Source organism: Equus przewalskii, chromosome 7 (assembly GCF_037783145.1).
Source record: "Equus przewalskii isolate Varuska chromosome 7, EquPr2, whole genome shotgun sequence".
NCBI lineage: Eukaryota > Metazoa > Chordata > Mammalia > Perissodactyla > Equidae > Equus > Equus przewalskii.
In genome coordinates, this window is record NC_091837.1 from 41,826,380 (window position 1) to 41,839,831 (window position 13,452).

General features: G+C 37.1%; 1 protein-coding gene across 18 annotated transcripts in view; it reads left to right on the forward strand.

The window, feature by feature from the left end:
• Positions 1-13,452, forward strand: part of ESCO1 (establishment of sister chromatid cohesion N-acetyltransferase 1) — a 74,615-nt gene that overhangs the window by 43,601 nt on the left and 17,562 nt on the right. The gene's annotated exons all lie outside the window — the stretch shown is intronic.

Sequence of the window (13,452 nt, forward strand, 5' to 3'; positions counted from 1 at the left end):
TTAGAGGAGTTTTAGGTTCATAGCAAAATTCAGCAGAAAGTACAGAGAGTTCGCCTATATCCCTTGCCCTCATATACGCTCAACTTACTGCACCAGAGTCGTACATTGGTTACAATTGATGAAGCTGCATTGACACATCATTATGACCATAAGTCTGTAGTTTATATTAGGGTTCGCTCTTGGTGTTGTACAGTCCATGGGTTTTGAAAAATGTATAGTGATGTGTATTCACCATTATTAAACAGAATAGTTTCACTGCGCTAAAAAATCCTCTGTTTTCCACCTGTTCATCCCTGTCTCCCTGCTAACCCCCGGCAACCACTGATCTTTTTTATTGTTTCCATAGTTTTGCTTTTTCCAGAGTGTCATATAGTGGAGTCATACAGCCTTTTCAGATTGACTTCTTTCACTTAGTAATATGCGTTTAAAGTTACTCCTTATCTTTTCATGGCTTGATAGCTTATTTCTTTTTAGTGCTGAATAATATTCTGTTGTCTGGATATGCCATAGTTTATTTATCCATTCACCTACTGACGAGCAACTTGGTTGCTTTTAAGTTTTGGCAATTATGAATAAAGCTACTGTAGACACATTCATGTGCAGGTTTTTGTGTGGACACACATTTTCAACTCCTTTTGTAAATACCAAGGAGTGTGATTGCTAGATCGTATGGTAAGAGTATGTTTAGTTTTGTAAGAAACTGCCACACTCTTTTCCCAAGTGGCTGTGCCATTTTTCATTCCTACCAACAGTGAATGAGATTTCCTGTTAGTCCACATCCTTGCTAGCATTTGGTGTTGTCAGTGTTCTGGGTTTTGGCCATTTTAATAGGTGTATAGTCTATCTTATTGTTGTTTTAATTTGTGTTTCCCTGATGACATGGTATGGAGCATCTTTTCATATGCTTGTTTGCTATCTGAATATCTTCTTTGTCAAGAGCATGAGAAGACAAGCTTCAGACTGGGAGAAAATATTTACAAGACATATCTGATAAGGGGCTGTTATCCAAGATTGTATACAAAGAATTCTTAAAACTCAACCATAAGAAAACAAACAACCTGATTAAAAAATGGGCCAAAGAAGTGAACAGAGGCCTCAGCATTATTTTTTGCAGACGAGAAGTTTTTATTTATTTATTTATTTATTTTATTTTTTCCTTTTTCTCCCCAAAGCCCCGCGGTACATAGTTGTATGTTTTTAGTTGTGGGTCCTTCTAGTTGTGGCATGTGGGACGCCGCCTCAGCGTGGCTCGACGAGCAGTGCCATGTCCACGCCCAGGATTCGAACCAACGAAACACTGGGCTGCCTGCAGCGGAGCGCGCGAACTTAACCACTCGGCCATGGGGCCAGCCCGGAAGACGAGAAGTTTTTTAATTTTAATGAAGTACAGCTTATCAGTTCTTTTTTTCATGAATTGTGCTTTGATGTTGTATCTGAAAAGTCATTGCCATACCCAGGGTCATCTGGTTTTTCTCCTTTATCTTCTAGGAGTGTTTTATAGTTTTTCATTTTGCGTTTAGGCCTATGATCCATTTGTGTTAATTTTCATGAAGGGTGTAAGGTCTGTGTATGGATCCATTTTTTTTGCACACAGATCTCTGGTTGTTCCAGCACCATTTGTTGAAAAGACTGTCTTTTCTCCATTGTATTGCTGTTGCTCCTTTATCAAAGATCAGTTGACTATATTTATGGGGTCTATTTATGGGCTTTCTGTTCTGTTCCATTGACCTATCTGTTTCTTCTCTCACCAGTATCACACTGTCTTGATTACTGGAGCTTTATAGTAAGTCTTGATGTTGGGTAATGTCAGTCTTCTGACTTTGTTTTTCTCCTTCAATATTATGTTGGCTAGTTTGGCTCTTTTGTGTCTCCATGTAAACTTAAGACAGTTTTGTCAATATCCACTTGCTAGGATTGCACAACTTGCTAGGATTTTGATTGGGATTGCCATAGATCAAGTTGGGAAGAACTGACCTCTTGAAGCTATTGAGTCTTCCTATCTGGTCTCGTTGAGTCTTTATTGGGCATTGGACATGGTGTGTAAAAGAACAGTAGAGACTGGGGTAGATAATATTCTCCCTGCTCTCCCTCCAAGAGCTTTCCCTTTCTTCCTTGAGGCAACTATGGTAAGGGGCTGATCTCTTCGATCTAATTAGGGATTGGTTGGATTGAAATTTTAGTCAGTTTTCCCTCTGTTTTGGTTTTTAGTGTCTTGAGGTTGGGATAGATGCCTCTGTCCAGCAGAGATTGAGGATCTAAACTTTACTGGACACAAATCTCTCTATCCTTTCCAACCCGACTCGGCAGATATCCTGTATAAGAGAAATGGTGGAGAATTAGCTCTGTGGAGCTCGTCCAGATTTCAGGCTGCCATGTGAGCTCCCTTATGGCCATTAAGAATTTGATTGGTTTTTCCTTGTCCAAGCAGGAGACTCTTCTCCTTGTTCTCTGCCTATGGCAGTCCTACATTTTTGCCCATGCTCTCAGACTTGTTCAGTGTCTTAGGGATAAAAATAGCTGTTAGTCTCTGCTCATCTACGAAGGGCTGGTTCGTCTCTGGAAATCAGTCCACAACTCTTCAATACCTTTAAAGCAAATATGCTTTTTAGTTTATTGGGTGTTTTCCTACTACAACAAGAACACTGATCTTTTGTGACCGTCTTTATCCTCACTGTGAGTGGAACTCTCGAAGATGTACATTTTGAGAACACTTTTCAGTAATGGATTTGGAGGCTGCATTTATATTTGGGTGGTGTAGGGGTGGCATAGCGTTTGGGGCAGGAGTTTTTAAAAATCATGAGCAATACTGAAGAGGTCAGTGGATTTGCTCACTAAGGCCCCAAATGACCTTGAGGTGAGATTTACATCGAATAAAATATTTCTTATATACTGGGAAATTATTGCTACACGCTGAAAAGTGCTTAACTGAATTGATGAATCTTAACAGAGAGGTGTTTAGGATTCCTTAGTATTTGAGAATGACAGGAGAGAAAAGAATCTCATAATTCCTCATTTGACTTCATTATGTCTGGCCCAAGTATATCTTAGGAGAAATATTCTTCCTATAGTAATAGATTTTGATGTTGTAGTTATAGTAGAAGTTCTCTTAACTTACACAATTGGGAGAATTAGGTCAGTTAATCAAAAAAGTTGACTCAAGTGTAGACCCTTAATATCAGAATACCCAACCAACAGTGGCTTAAATCATAAGGATATATATTTTCTGAAGAAGATCTTGGAAGGTATGTAGTCGTAGGGTTGTTCCATCCAGCAGTTCAACAGTGTCGTGATGAATGCTGGCTATTTTTCATTCAGTTATCTCCTCTCCTTCGTCTGTTGACTTTCTGGCTTCACAGCTGTAACTTCATGGTCCTTAAAGTCGACTGCTGTGGTCTAGCTACTGTGTTCAGGTTTAAAGCAGGAGTGTTGATTGGGGTGGGTACTCTTTCAGAAAGGGTCCTTCAAGTGGCCTTTTCTTTTTATCAATGGAGGACAGTGTTTTTTCAGAAGCTCTTGCAAAGTTCCCTTTGTCTCACTCACCAGAACTTGGGCCTAGTAGCCACCCTTAGCTGCTTAAGTGGGGAAAGTAAGAATTGGGCAAAAAGAAATAAGATAATGATGATTAATTTATGCCAGTGGTTCTCAAGGTAGGGGGATGAGATGTTTGTTACATAACTTCCAATAGGGAACATTTGGAAATATGTGGAGAATATTGTTGACATTTAATGGGCAGGGGCCAGGGTGCTAAATTTTTTGCAATGCGGGTGACAGTTCCAAAGAAGGTAGAATGTCTAGCCTAAAATGTCAGTAACAGCCCTGTTGAGAAACATTGGCTTAGACTAATCATAATTCATTGTTGGGAACACACATATTACCACCCCAAGCGAAATGAGGCAAAAAAAGAATCGGAAAGAATGACTGTAGGATAGGTAAAGGACAATGTCTTCTCTGTGGTCATTACAAAGTTTAAACATTTGATTGTAACTTGAAGCATATAAATGTAATTGATGTGAGGAGGCTGCTTCTTTGAGTATGGATCCCCTAATTAGTTTAGCTTTGTTTTTTTTCTCATAAATCACACCCATAGCCATTCTCTATGATGTACTTAAAAAAAAAACTAAAAAAATAGAGCAAGAACTTAGACATTGCAAAGCAATCTGAGAATCTGGGTACAGAATCATTCTTGTTACATTTCTGGTTTTTAAAAGAGACTTGGCTTATTTTGCTTGTTTCCAGAATGTTCTACCTAGTTTTCATTAAAACAGCTATCTTTGTACTCTCATTTTGTCAGTTTAGATAATATTTGTTTGCATTTTATAGCTAAAATAATAAATAAATTGGCATAAACAAGTTTAGGAACAGATAAATGATTCTTGGTAATCATGTCACTCAGTTGTGGAATACCCAAGTAGTTTGCTGGTTGTGAGTCATTCAGTGTGCTCCAGCATCAGTTTCTGTTAGCCAGGGAAAAGTGAGCATTGGTTAATCTAGTCAGTTGATTGGGTGGGCATCATTTAAGAAAGTTACTGCCATATGTTAAAATATCTAATAGCACAAACTGAGTTCTAGACTTTTTCCTGAATGATAAATTGGGTTACTTTAATAAGGATGAGATTTCATCACTTCCCTTTGTTGTAGAATTTTGTTTTTCTTAATCAGAAGCTATGAAGCTTCCAATAATTTTAAGATTCTACCATTTTACCTGTGAAAATGTTCTACTTTCTGAACACGTTAAATACCTCTCAGGAAAACCTATTTCTTAGGATTTAGATTTTTCTCAGGGAATGGTGAAAACTATCATTTAAAAAAATACATGTCAGGATATTTAAGGGCTGGAAAATAACTGTTGAAAAATAGATGTTGCTCTCTAAATCATTGAATTCCTTGCAAAGTAATTTTTAAATTCCATTTCTGTATCATATGATCTTTAATTATGAAAAGGATTATTGAAAAAATTTTATTATATCTTATTGTATTACCTGTCAAAAAGAGTATTTAAATACTTGTCTTTTAACATGTTCTTTTAAGGCATTTGTTCCTCAAACCTCTGTCGTGGAGAAAATTTTCTTTTCACATTCTTTTCCTTGAAAAGATTTTACTTTAGATAAAGAGTGACCTTCAAGTTTTCTATTCTTCAACTCATCTTTTAAAAAAATTTATAAAAACAGTGTGTATACCTGGAAATGAAAATTTAACCAGTATTGTAAAGTATAAAATGAAAAGTAAAGGCCTCTTTTCCCCTACCCTATTTTCTAGTCCCATTCTCCAGTGGTTAAGCACTTTTGTCTGTTTCAGTGTTTCCAACATAACTAAATAAATCAAGCTTTGTATGTATAGCTTATATGTATTCAAGCTATATATAAATGTCTGTGTAAAATCTTTTCTTCTCTCAGTTTTCATTAGTTATATTTGTATATTTAGTTCTATTGGTTGCCTTTAATTTTAGTATTTATAAATGACGTTTGACTCCTCTATGCTTGCATTCTTCCCCCCTCTACTTTCCAGTTTCTATCAGATGAAAGTAAGTGTTATAAGTATTCCATAAGTGTTAACTTATTTAATTCACCTTAACCCAGTGAAGTGATTTTCATTTCTCGATTATAGGTTGCAAAACTAAGGCACAGAGAGGCTAAGTTTTTGGTTTCGTAAACAGAGGCTTTAGTCCTTCGAGCACAGTCCAGCCTTTCAAAAATAAATACTTATCGGATACTTAATTTACTGTGCTATGAGCTTGGGATATAGTGATGTGTCAAATGATGTCTTAGTCTTTTTGGAACTTATGGTCTATATATTATGTCTTGTCGTAGCCCTTGAGAGCCTAGTTATTCTAAAACTCCAGATCCCTGTAGCTTCATTGTCCTGAATCAAAGAGAATTGGTCTTAGGATACAGGTTTTACTGAAACAAGTAGTTTTACTGGAGGAATTAGAAATTTCTAGGGGTTCTAGCTTCTGTTCATTCAGTTTAAATATTGCAGAGAACCAAAAAGTATACTGGAGGAGATCTTGCTATCATAGCATACCTAAAAGATGAGAAGTCGGTAAAGTGCCTTTAGAGATGAGCCAGATTTTCCTAAAGTAAGATTTAAATTCCTGTTTATATTCTTTGATTCCTGATTCACTTACTTACTGAGTGAAAAAACACTATGCCATGGGACTTTTGTTTTTCTGAATACTTTGTTTCAAACTGTGAAAAATTAGTTTTGAACAAGTTGGTTTACTTTTAGTTAAGTCATCCAAATGGAATGCTATGATCTGGAAATACTCTAATGATAGTATTTCTAACAGATTTGAAGGTTAACTTTAGGTAGCATTGTGCTTAATTATGCTTAGACTGATTGATTATATCATTCATGCCTTGTTAACTGAACTGAATCAACATAGATGATATTTTCTTTTTTCTTTTTTGAGGAAGATTAGTCCTGAGCTAACATCTGCTGTCAATCCTCCTCTTTTTGCTGAGGAAGACTGGCCCTGAGCTAACAACTGTGCCCGTCTTCCTCTACTTTATATGTGGGATGCCTACCACAGCATGGCGTGCCAAGCGGTGCCATGTCCGCACCCGGGATCTGAACTGGCAAACCCTGGGCCGCTGAAGCGGAACATGCAAACTTAACTGCTGCATCACTGGGCCGGCCCCTACATGATATTTTCATAGTTTTTTATTTTTATTATTTTATTTTTTTAAAGATTGGCGCCTGATCTAACATCTGTTGCACATCTTCTTCCTTTTTTTTTTCTTCTTCTCCCCAAAGCCCCCCAGTACATATTTGTATATTCTAGTTGTAGGTCCTTCTGGCTCTTCTATGTGGGTCGCTGCCTCAGCATGGCCTGATGAGCAGTGCTAGGTCCATGCCCTGGATCTGAACCGGTGAAACCCTGGGCTGCCGAAGCAGAGGGTGCAAACTTAACCTCTTGGCCACAGGGCTGGCCCCTTTTCATAGTTTCTAAATTTCCTGAGGAAATTTTTTGGGAGTAAATAAATTGATACAAATTAATTTAATAATTTTACATCTAGGAGAAATAATAATAAAATAATAAATGTTGAGTGCTTCCTGTGTACCAGGGACTGATCTAAGTAAGCATTTTACCTCTATTAAACTCCTTAATTCTTTTAGCAAATCACGAAGTAGTTACAGTTAATTTATAAATGAGGAAACAGACAGAAAAAAGGATTTGTGTTTTGCCTAAAGACGTATAGCCAGTAAGTGAGTAATGGAGTTGACTCTAGGGTCCTTGAGTAATAGACTAGGTTTTTACTCTTTTATTTGAATTTCAACAAAATATATTATGTGTACAGTATAATTTAGTACATAGAAATAAATTGACCCCATTCACTTTTAAACTAAAGTCCTCTCAGATAATCTTTGGTGTTTGCAATATTGTGATTTATAAAAATATATATATATATATATATATTTGGTCATTCAGATTTCTTAGATATATTTGATTTTCCTCCATGTTTCCTGGTTTACAGCTCCTAAAACCCTTGGAATTTCTGAAGTGAGAGAGCAACAAAGGTGTCTTTTGTTATGTTAATGAGGTCTTTTGGTACTCACTTAGGGCTGGGACCTGGCTGCCAGTGGAGCCCCCCATGTAGATTAGAGGGTTGGAACTTTGGGTCCCCACCCTCTGACCCCCAGGGAGGGGAGAGGGCAGAGGGGCTGGAGATGGCGTTCAATCATGAATGGCCAATGATTTAATCAAGCTATGGGAGGAAGCCTCCATAAAAATGCAAAAGGACGAGGTTTGGAGAGCTTCTAGGTTGTTGAACATGTTGGGGTACAGGGAGAGTGGTACACCTGGTGCACCTAGAGAGGGCATGGAAGCCCCGGGCCCTCTCCTCATACCTTGCCCTATGCATCTCTTCCATCTCTCTGGTCCTGAGTTGTATCCTTTTATAATAAATTGGTAAACTAGCAAGTAAAAGGTTTTCCTGAGTTCTGTGAGCTGCTCTAGCAAATTAATCAAACCTGAGGAAGAGGTGGTGGGAACCTCTGATTTATAGCCAGTCAGAAGTACAGGTAACAGCTTGGGTTTGGGATTAGTGTCTGAAGTGGAGGGCAACCTTATAGGACTGAACCTTTAACCTGTGGAATCCAGCCCTATGGTCTAGTAGATAGTGTCAGAATTGAGTCGAATTCTCAGACACCCAGCTGGTGTCCAACAGTTGCTTGGTGCTTTGTGGGAAGCCGACACCCCCTCCCCACACACATGTTGGAATTGGGTTCAGGAACCTAAAAGTGCTCTTTTGAATTTTTAACAATACAAGGTTTTGACTAGCGCTTGACCCATTTTAGAATATTATTATGTATAATTGGAAATTAAAACCCATGTTATGACATCATTCTTTTGCCCTTGTCTTTCTGGCTTAAATACAGCTGCCAAATTCATCTTTGTTATGTTCAACTATAGTCATGAAATTTGCTTGTCTAAAACCTTCCTTGATTTCTCCCTGTTTCATCCAGGCATTCATGGCCCTCTGCATTATGGTTCTTGTCTGCCCTTTTAAATGTATTTCTTGGAATTTCCTTGTAAATTCTCTTCTAAGCAAAATTGATCCAGAATTGTCTTGTGCATGGCTCATAATTTTCTGCCTCTGGTTTTTAGTTCATAGCATTCCACTACCAGGAGTGCATTCTCATTCTCATCAGTACCCTTTAAGCCCAGGGGCAATGCCATCTCTTCTGTGAAACTTTCTGTGAAACTCCTCTTTAATCCCAGTAAGAATTTTCTCTCTCCTTTTCTTAAAACCATTGTAATACTTTGCTTATATTATTTTGCCTTCTCTTGGAGGTACCCACTTCAATTTGATAATTGCTTTTTTGAGAATTAAGAAATACATTAAATATACACATTGATTGTAAGACTAATTCTGGATTCAGAAACATTGACATATAGAAAAAGCTTAGTTTGAATCGAGGAAAACTTCAAGTGTAGAGGTATATGGATCGAACCATTTATTACAGACATTTGAGTACTATTTATTTCTCCTATTAGATTTTAAGATTCTTGAGGTCAGTGTGGCATAATAGAAAAGAATATGAGCTTAAACTAGAAAAATGTGGTTTTCTAATGAGCCACTTACTAGTTCTATAACCATAGCAAGTTATCCAACGTTTTTACTTCAGTCTTTTTTTTAATCTGTGGAAAATGAAAAAAAATGTCATGGGGTAATTTTCTTGTAGGCTCATTTATTTCTGATTCAAACATTTGTTAACTCCTTACTATGTTCCGTGACTACAGGGTTTTAAAAAAATTATTATTAAAAAGATAAATTCTTCCCTTCATGTAAGATCACAGTTCAGTGCAAAGGACAGATAAGTAAACATATTAAAATCATACGGAAAATGCTAGAGTAGTAATATATATAGGATACTGTCTGAACATAGAGCAGGGATATCTGACAAAGGTAGGAAAAGTGAGGTTATCACCTGAGAAGAGTCAGAAAGGACGAGGAGAAGTTCCTTGTGCTCAGGAGGTGAGCAAAGGCGGATTAGGCCAGGGGAACAGAATGTGCAGAGGTGGGAAATTTTAAGTGTTTCATTATGGCCTGTGACTGTGTCACGTGTTCAGGAGAGGAAGCTTCAAGATGTAGGTGGAGGGCCAGGTTCTGACTGACCCCATAAAGAATGGAAGGTATCGAAGATTATAAAACCTACAAGAAAATGCTTAGTTACCATAATGATAATGATAGGAGCTGTTATTTATGGGTGCATATTATTGTGCTAGGCACTGTGCTTAATATTTTATAGTGTTTTCTCAGCTTCTCAATAGTTTTGTGTTGTAGTTGTTTTTATATCTATTTTATAAGTGAGGAAACCAAGGTTTAGAGAGGTTAAGTAATTGGCCCAGGGCAACACAGCTAATAAGTAGCAGAGTCTGGATTTGAATCTAGGTCTTTCTGATTTTTAAAGTCCTCTTTACCATTATACTATACTGCCTAGATCAGTGGTGTGCACACGTGGTAGGTGGTCAGCACATATTTCTTGAATTGATTGAATTTTTCCATCTAATTAACTGACTTTTTTAACATTTGAAAGTTCAGTAAAGGCCACACTAACTAGAAACACATCTTTATCAGTATTGTTAACACTAGATTATTTTTGCAAAGAAATGTCCAAACATGCATTTAATACCAGCTGCTTGGGGGTAGTTATGTATATTAATGTTTTCATTATACCATTTTATTAAATAGGAAAAATAGAGAATATAGATAAGCCGAAAGGAAAAAAATTTTCATCACTCAGATAACTTCTGTTTATATTTTGGTGTTATATCCTTGCTGACTTTTAAAATATTCATAAATATTTACCTTTAAAATCCATTTCAACACACTATCTTTATATATTTGAAGAGTCTATAATTTTTTTCTTATGTAGGTTTTCTGCAGCTTTTTGCTTTCTGCCTTGGGTACTGTCAGAAAGCATGTGACTGAATTTTGAATGAGCTAATTTGTTTTTTTTTTGTTTTTTTTTCCTTTTTCTTTTTCCTTTCTTTCTTTTTTTTTTGAGGAAGACTGGCCCTAAGCTAACATCCGTGCCCATCTTCCTCTGCTTTATATGTGGGACGCCTACCACAGCATGGCTTGCCAAGCAGTGACATGTCCGCACCCGGAATCTGAACCCACGAACCCTGGGCTGCCAAAGCGCAACGTGCGCACTTAACCGCTGTGCCACCAGGCTGTCCCCTAAATGAGCTAATTTTAATTTGCCTTCATTTCTGAAGACTTAAGGTTTTAAAAAGAGATACTGGTTAAAATATATTTATTTCGACATAATAACTGTTAGGCTTGCTCTTGAACTAAAATGTCTGTTTTTTAAATTCCTTTAGTAATTATTTTTAAGTAAAATTTTTATTGAAATACAACACGTAAGTAAAAGTACACAAATAATGAGTGCATAGCTTAATGGTGTCTTTTCACAAAGTGAACACCCATTACTAGCATCTCAGAAGACCCCTGTATCCCCACTGCATTCACTCCTTTTCCCTACCTCAGGTCTAACTGCTCTGCTGACGAGATTCATTGGCATTTATTTTTAACTTCTAAATGAGTGGTACTTGAGCAAGTCTTGGGCCATAGGTGCAGTTTTGACAACAAGTGATTTGAATTTTCCAAAATAAAGAGTTTAATACAACATACACCCCCCCCCCCCACACACACGCACTCTAATGAATCCCCATGTACTCATCATCCAGCTTCAACAATTAACAATTCATGGACAGTCTTCTTTCATCCAACCTTCCCATTATTTTTATCTCTCTTTTTTTGTTTTTGAGGAAGATTAGCCCTGAGCTAACTACTGCTAATCCTCCTCTTTTTTGCTGAGGAAGACTGACCCTGAGCTAACATCCATGCCCATCTTCCTCTACTTTCTACGTAGGATGCCTACCACAGCATGGCTTTTGCCAAGTAGTGCCGTGTCTGCACCTGGGATCCGAACCGGTGAACCCCGAGCCACCGAGAAGCGGAATGTGTGACCACCGGGCTGGCCCCCCCCATTATTTTTAAGTGAACCCTAGGTATCACATTACCATTTTAGTAGCTATTTTAAAATATATATTTCTAAAAGATGAAAAGATTACCCTTTTTTTAACCATAAAAATTAAAGAATATAATAAACACACCTTTAAAAAAACTAATTCCTTACTATCAGATCTTCCCTCAGGTTTCAAAAGTCCCTGAATATCTCATAATTTTTGATAGTTTGAAGTAGGGTCCACATACTACATTGGTTGGTATGTCTCATATGTACATCTCTTTTAATCTAAAGATTCTCTATGCCTTTTTTCTTGCAATATTTGTTGATAATTTTTTTTTAAAGCTGGTTTGTTGGCTTTTTTGTTTTCAGGGTATTCTTTCATGGATATTTTCATTCATCTTTTATGAAAGTGATTATCATGAACTTTTAAAATTTGGCATGTAATTCACAGACAAATGTACAGATTTTAAATGTTTGGTTGATGAATTTTGACAGTTGTATACTTCAGTGTATCTACCCCCTGGTGTATTTTGTTTTCAGTTGTTTCTTTTATTTTTTATTTATTTATTTATTTATTTATTTTTAAAGATTTTATTTTTTCTATTTTTCTCCCCAAAGCCCCCCGGTACATAGTTGTATATTCTTTGTTGTGGGTCCTTCTAGTTGTGGCATGTGGGACGCTGCCTCAGCGTGGTCTGATGAGCAGTGCCATGTCCGCGCCCAGGATTCGAACCAACGAAACACTGGGCCACCTGCAGCGGAGCGCGCGAACTTAACCACTCGGCCACGGGGCCAGCCCCTCAGTTGTTTCTTTTAAATGGAAAAAGAGGAGAAATCCCTTCCATTCTTTAGACTCATCACTGTTAGGAATATAAAGCTCTCTGCTTTTCGGCAGCTGGATGGGTAAATTAAGAAAATCTGGGGTTTGGAAAACACTGCTTGCTAGTAGAGGGATATGTGTAACATGTTAGAGCTAAAGTGAGAAGTGTAAATGCACTGCATTGGAATTTGTATCTTTACAAAAAAGCTATGGCTATTTGGTTATCCCTGTAAGTTGCATGCACTTTTCCCTGTTACCTCCACCTATGCCTCAATTTCAAGCAGCCGACAGACTTGATCTCCTCTAAATTCTGTAAAGTCAGGAGGATCTTGTGGTTATTGACTCCAGGAAAGAGTTAACTGCAGTTGAGGCATATAAATGTCTAGTATGTTTTTTGACAGGTGTTAGCCAACTTGGTTCTTTCATCTTTGCTTTCTCCAGGATTTGAATTTGTTGTTGTATTTAACTTTGGGGACTTTATTAATTGACTTGTGTTTTCTTAGAGAAGTGCGTTGATCTTAGTTGGATACCAATTGGAAGGTAGGAGAGAAGTTACTAAGAGTTACTGAGTAGCTACTCTGTGTGAGGAATCATTTTAAATACAGCCCTCTTAACTACTAAGTGTTGGAGGTGAGGACAGCCATTCTGTGCATAGCCCAGATCAGGAAACAGAATGAGACTTCCAGTGATTTGCTTAAGGCCATATAGCTAGTAACTACAAAGAATAGGGATTTAAACCCTGAACTTTTACTCCAGAACTCTTCAACAGTTTTCACTAAAATATGCTGTTTTCATAAATATTAGAAACTCAAGCAATAATGTGTCTGCCCTTTGCAATTCCTTCTTCTTATATGTACATGAAAAAACAGAATCATATTTAAAACAAAATTATGTCAGATCCAATTGTGATAAAATTTTCTGCATGAACATGCAGTTCTCAAGTTGTAAGAGAAAGTTTTGTACTAAAAAAGTCAGTAAAGCAAAATAATTTTTCTAGGGCCTGTAGTGCAATATGGTGACATTAGACCAGCATTATTGTTTTTGAAGACAATAGGAAAATAGCTTATCAAATTATCTTTAGATAGTTCAGGAAGTAGAATTTTCTCATAAGTTGAGGTTACTTAAATTTCTAGTTCTTCACTGAATTTGTA